Source organism: Apteryx rowi, unplaced genomic scaffold (assembly GCF_003343035.1).
Source record: "Apteryx rowi isolate R43461 unplaced genomic scaffold, aptRow1 scaffold_83, whole genome shotgun sequence".
Taxonomy (NCBI): domain Eukaryota; kingdom Metazoa; phylum Chordata; class Aves; order Apterygiformes; family Apterygidae; genus Apteryx; species Apteryx rowi.
This window is the reverse complement of record NW_020451127.1, coordinates 386,783-393,240: the sequence shown is the minus strand read 5'-3', so window position 1 is coordinate 393,240 and position 6,458 is coordinate 386,783. Positions and strand designations below refer to the sequence as shown.

The 6,458-nt window shown below is 50.4% G+C and overlaps 1 protein-coding gene across 12 annotated transcripts in view; it reads right to left on the bottom strand.

Moving 5' to 3' along the window:
- Positions 1–6,458, bottom strand: part of MAP4 (microtubule associated protein 4) — a 145,842-nt gene that overhangs the window by 35,094 nt on the left and 104,290 nt on the right. The gene's annotated exons all lie outside the window — the stretch shown is intronic.

Sequence of the window (6,458 nt, the reverse complement as noted above, 5' to 3'; positions counted from 1 at the left end):
CTTAGGTGACTGCACGTTTCTGGAAATCTTGCAGCCTCCTTTTCCTCTGACCGTATTAACGACCAGCTCGTTTGTAAGTATTAACTCCTGCCGACGAACTTAGGAAGCGAGCTGAGCCTTTTCCGCCTCGAAAACGAGAACAATGCCGAACTAAAAGCCAGCCCGCCCCGGAGGCGCTGGCGCAGAACGGGGTCTCCCTGCGGGAAGGGCTTTGCTCGCAGCGCCGTGAGCTTTAACGGGCTCTTTTGGAGTCAGCAGCCACCATAAATACTGCTGCAACGAGGATTTCAGTACTCACAAGCTAGAAGCTCTCAACCCCGTGAGCCAGTGGGCAAAGCTGAAAACGCGGGGGGGGAGGGAGGTCTGGGGTGGTTTGGAGTTTTCAGTACCGTCACCTTTATCTTTGGCGCTTTTTTTGTTTTGTTTTTTAAAGCACGAACAGTATTTTTGAACCGCTTTTTTTTTTCCTATTGCACAGATTTCACAACTAGCATTTCACTTTTCGGGTCGATCTGCTCGAGAGCGGTCTCACCGCGCGCTAAGTGCACTGCGGCCACCCCGCAAAGCCTCTGCCTCCAGCATCCATGGCAACACCTCTCCACCTGCGATCCGTAATTTGGATGTTGTCTCCCTGGTTAAAGCCCGGAAGACCGTTTCCATCTACTCAGTCGCTGGCATCCGGACTGATACTATTGCATTAGCAGCAAACCGTAGAGTGGTTTTTATCTGAAATGCCCGGTGCAGATTATTCCCGACTAAGGCAAACTCTCCTCTTGGAGCCAGGGTTACAACACCTTACAGACATCATATTCCAGTCCGGGAGAAAATGTTGCCCTCATAGCTAGAAAGCAGTAAAACAACTTCCTATTGTAGTTTAACTGAGCATAAATGTATTTTTATACCCAGAGACACACAAGCTACAGTACGCCCCCTGAATTTAACCTGCTGCCGAGAAACGCTACAATCCACACATTTATCTGCTTGTATTTAAGTTCTGGATTTAAGAAGTTGCTATATTTAAAAACAATGACTAAGGAACTGTAAATTATGTGAATCTTTCATGGCACCCTCTAATTAACCAGAACATTTCCACCCACAAGCCTCATTTCTCCAAAGGCCTCAACAATTTTTTGCACTTTAAATATTCATAGGTGCCTTGCTAGTGCAAAAACGGGAGCTCAGCTCAACACTTACCTTTTCTCCCATAACTGACGGGGGAACTGATGTTTGCAAGTGTTTGCTCACTCCAAAAGTATTTAGTTTGGTCGCAAAAATGGCAGACCTCAAAGTCACCTGATCCCATGCGAGTGCTGTTATCCCTCTATTGCTCAGGCAATTCCCAAAGGAGACTTAAGGAGCAAGGCTCAGTCCACAAGAGGGAACTCACTGCCCTGCCCCGGCTGGGGCAAGCTGTAGAGCCGCCTGCAACGCTCGAGCCACGGTTTCAAATGCTGTTTTTCTTTTAGGCAAATGGCTGCGGTTATAGAAGCCAGAGCAAGGTGACCACACGGATTTAGGGACCGATGCTTCGCAGCCCGGCACCACAGAGGAGGTTGGTGTCACTGGAAAGCAAAGCCAGCCTCATAATATCAACATACAACCGCTAACAACAGCCACAGCTACTTTATCTACTTTATCTAATGGCTGTTTTTTTGATGCATGTACTGAACCACGTTCAATCCTGGGTTGCTCAGGAGCAGGAGCTTGCTTAGCTGCGAACACCTCTGCAGTCATCCAACACCGAACATCTCCGGACGTCAGCAGAGGTGGTTCGCAGCGCGTGTACCGAGAGCCTTTCGACAACGCCATCCTACGCACGGGACGTCATTTCCCGATACGCCTTCCCAGTTCCCGCGCCCTGGCCTCCCCTCCCCTTCCAAGTTTTGTCCCTGAAATTCCTTAACGCTTTGCCTCCGACGTCACGCCGCTGCCGTCCTGCTAAGCTTTCGGTGAGACCAGAGGTCGCCAAGGCACGGCGCACACGACCGGCAGCCCTGATATCAGAGCTCTGCTCCCCCTTATTCCTCTAGACTCTTAGCGTGCTTTAATTTTCTAAGTCCTTTTAAGAAAAGTAGTATTTGTCAACGAAAGATAAGCAGGAAAGAATGGGAGGATGTTCAGAAAACAGGAGGACTGGGATAGATGATGAGGAGGAGTGCAAGCGAGGAAGGGCCCACACTAAAGAGTGGTTGGATTACTAGGCTTCCTGAAAGGAAGCCCATCCCCTGTTTTTACCCCTAGTTTGACTTTGAGGAAGATGTAATACTCTTCAAAGATCAAACTTGGGGTTTCACAGTCCTTCTGGCTCTCTGCCGTCTGTCTTTCTGAGACRGTGTCGGAGGACAGCAGTGCAAGGGTTATAAGCTGCTGCCGGTCAGACGCCGGTGCACCTTCTGGACGCAGAGATTTGCCCATTGCCTGAAGCTCCTTGCAACCTTTCAGGGCCAAGACAGCAGCATATTTCGCAAGGAGGAAGGTTTGGTTAGACCTGTATTTCGTCTATTCACATCCTCTTGCCATTATTAAATGCTGCCTTTTCTTAAAGGTATAGTAAAGACAAATAAGCCTGCCAAGGAAGCCGAGCATGCAGCACGTGTTTCGGTACAAACATTAAACACACCTGTAGTCATTTACCCCAGCTGCTTAGACATATTTCGATGCTTACGCCGCATCTCTGAAAGCGAGCCTTTTCCAAGGGAAGAGGCACCTAAGCGCTGAAGGAGCTGCGAAGCATCGCACCCCCTTCACCAGGTCTGAGCGCTCCAGGTAAAACACATGATCTCCAGGGCCGACACAGTGCCGGTAACTGGAGCAGCCCAGGATCACTACATCAGCACGTCATGCCTTCGCACCCAATCTGCAAGCTTCCAGCCTCAGCAGATGAATCAGCCTAGCGTTTCTATTTTTGCTTTGCTCCTGAAGCTATTACTTCTTTCTAATGCCTTTGCTTTTTTYCCTTTCTTTCCTTTTTTCTTTTTTTTAAATCTAACACCATTGTTTCTGTGCAGTCCTTTGCACCGGTTTCTAAGGCAACATCGCTTTCCAGGAGATGCTGAGCGACTCCTTGCCAACGTCTCCAGCCGGCACGATCTCCAGTTAAGCATTGCTACCCATAGCAGGCAGCGATCGAACGGATCAGAACTGCCGAGGGTGGCGTGTCCGTAAGAGCCGGGACCGCCGGACAGCAGCACTCCCGTCCGCTGCCCGCGGGCTGCCACCCGCCAAGGCGCACGGGGCCCCACGAGGCCGTTGACCACTGTCTCGCGCTCTACGGGACAGCACAGTTACACCCCAAAACTCATTGACTTTAGAACGTACACACAATACATTAAAATCCTAACAACCAGCCAAAAAACGGAATTAAAAGCACTCAGGAGAGCTCCCAACTCAAAACGTTACCAGCGCTGSTTTATAGCATCAGCATTCGACGGTGGGAGCTGCAAAGAGGCAAAGCCAAGGCGACCGCGTGGCGCGTGAGCAGTAAGCRGGCAAGATAAGCAGAGAAAGAGCCGAGATTTAAAATTCAGGYGTCCTCCGAAAGGTGAACAGCGTTACTAAGGAAATGCGTTTAACTTTTTTAATACGGCAGAACGCAAGAACGGCAGCATATTTGTTTCGTTCCCAGCTTTTCCTGAAAAGTAGAGCTTCAAAGACGAGCAGGAAGACGAGCAAACCTGGGAAGTGCTGGGCTAACCGAGGGGATGCCGGGTTCAAGTGCRAGTCTCTGAACGGGACCGTCCGGCCGGAGGAAAAGCCGGTATCGATATAACRTGCGGTACAAAGCCAACGGGAAAGAGCTCGCCATACGCAGCCAATTATAGCTGCTTTGAGCATTCCTTCAAAGAACATATATAGAGCCAGGCACTGATCCTGCCTCCCTGAAACAAGTGGAAGGCTATAAATATCCGGCACCTGGGAAGCACAGCTTGGCAGAAATGCGCTCTACGCTCATCTTTTAATTGCAAACAGAACCGGTTCTTTAACAAAACTTTCTGTTAAAACAGAATCGAAAAAACATGCGCAAGCGCAAAAATTGAGGGGATGAGCAGACAACGGCGCAGTTCTCCTGCGACTTCATAGATACGTATTTCACGTGCGTGAATTATATATAAGCGTGTGCTTCATAAGCGTGTACGGACACGAGAAGGGGCAGCTGCCGTCGTTAGGCTTTCATCTCTCCTACAGCTACCYGGGACAGTCAGCAAGCCTTAATTAACGAACGGGCTGCAATAGAACAGAAAAGCRCTATTAAAACAGCCACTCGGTCTGTCATTAGGAAGCATTTGTCCGCAGCCGCACTCGCGATTACGATTTCGGGTGAGAGGGCTGCAGCRATTTACGTGTCCCGTCGTGCCCACGGGTCAGGGGAGCTGTTACCGGACAAAGCGCAGAATTACAGGAATTATGCGAACGAGGGGGGGCCCCGCGGAAACGCCAGCAGGATAACGCACAGCCATCAGGGAACGGAAGCAGTCGGAGAAGGGCTTGCTCCCGGCGGTAAAAGAAGAGCAAATATCGCGATTAAGCGGTGCCGGCCCAGCACCGCGGCCGCCGGGGCACCTGCCCCCCCACGCAGCCCCCCGGGGTCACCTCGCRCCCGGTTTTAGCTTCGGCGCCAGGCAAGAAGCGGCGCAACGGCTCCGCAGCGCTGCAACGGAAGGAGCAGGAGGGGATTGAATTCAAAGCCAAAACTGAAATTAAAATTTAAAATAAAAAAGAATCACAGGAGCCGTTTTCGGGCGCAGCCTATAAAAGATGCTCACAGCTCCCGCCAGCCGGAGCAGCCCGCAGCATCGGGAAGGCGCTTACTAGCTGCGGCCAAAGAGCCGCCGGAGCATCCACGCGCCTTGCTCCGATAAAGGATCGCTGACTGCCCGCCGGGACAGAGAAATAAGGGTTTTATATATATATAAAATATATATATATAAAATATCCACATTTTATTTATATATATATTTATATGTTTATATATATATATATATATATATAAAATGTGGATATTAGATGTTGAAAAGGAGAAACTTCACAGTCCTGCCTGACGCATACGGATGAAGTGTTCTGGTGATAGGTAAAATACGTTTTTTTACGAGAATAAAATAATACAGCTCCTATGCGCTCTAGTTACCGCAGTAGCAACTGGGGGTTGTTAGAGCCCCTTCGACCCGAGGGTCTCGGAGCCCCCCGACCCGCCGTCACCCTGACGGAGGGCTGCACCGCCGGCAGGGGCGAGCGCGGTCCCCGGCTCTGCGGGCCGGCGAGCGTTTGGACGGAGGTAACGGTCTCCCAGATCCCTCAACTCCTCGATTCGGGAGCGGTTAGCGACCGCGGAGCCGCCGCTCCGTGCCGGAGCCGCCGGCGGGCTGCAGCTCCCTGGCAAACCCGGCCCCCAGAGCTCTGGGAAAGCCACCGCRAGCCTACGACGTGCTGAAAGGGTAAAAGCCAAGGGATACGATCCGAGTCCTGCGCGAGCTCGGGTCAGGCGGACTTATAAACGCCAAGCGTATACCCACGTACTCGCACGCTGCTCCCAGCTAGGCGCCTCTCGGCTCGGCATGCCGCGGACCTGCGCAAAGCATGCGGGAAGGGCTTTTCCTTTCCGCGTGAATCTCCTGCTGAAGTATTGCCCCTTAAATACAGCAGTTAGCAAGGGAAAATAAAGACTTCTAGCAGAAAGCGGAAAAGCTTTAAAAGGAAATTAAAAAAAAAAAAAGGACGGCCTTTAGCTTTATTTTGTAGCATCATGCACTAAAGAACGTTGCTTCTGCAGGCACAAGTTCATGCAGAGTACACCACTTCCACCAAAATAGAACCACTTCAGGTTATGCAACACTCATTAAAATCACAAAACCTCTCAGAAACCTGCCCAGCATGCTAAGGCGCGCTGAGCTCTACGCTTGTTAAGTTAGCGGCTGCGTCATGCAAACTGGCAGCGTGGACCTCCGCGGAAAAAGGAACAGGAACGAACTTCCAGGCCTCATGACAAGGCAAAAACGAGAGCACCTAAGCGGGGATGGACTTCGCCAGCCCATTTCAGCAGGCTGAATTGCACAGAGAAGAGACCAATTATTTCTGAGGAAGATTTAGAATGACCAGAAGCCCACGGATATTTTTCATTTTAGTTCATCTGCGCCCATGCTATATTCTCCATTTCAAAGTCCCTATGAACCTCCATTTCATTTCCTACGGGAAAGGGGTCTTATTCCATGGACAGAGGCAGAGGAAACAGCCCAAAAGGTGACCAGTCCACCCAAGGTCTCGGCAGAGAGAGGAAGTCTTATCGCTCCAATTACCCTGTCGTTACAACTCTGCTTTAGTAAAGACTATTTCTCTACAAGTACAAGAGAGGAAACGTGTTTTATAGATAGAGCAGCTCAACGTAGCTTAAGATGGAGTCACAAACCAATTGCAGGAGGAAAAGTGGCTGGTTGCAAATAGCCTGATGTAGTATTAAAACCAAA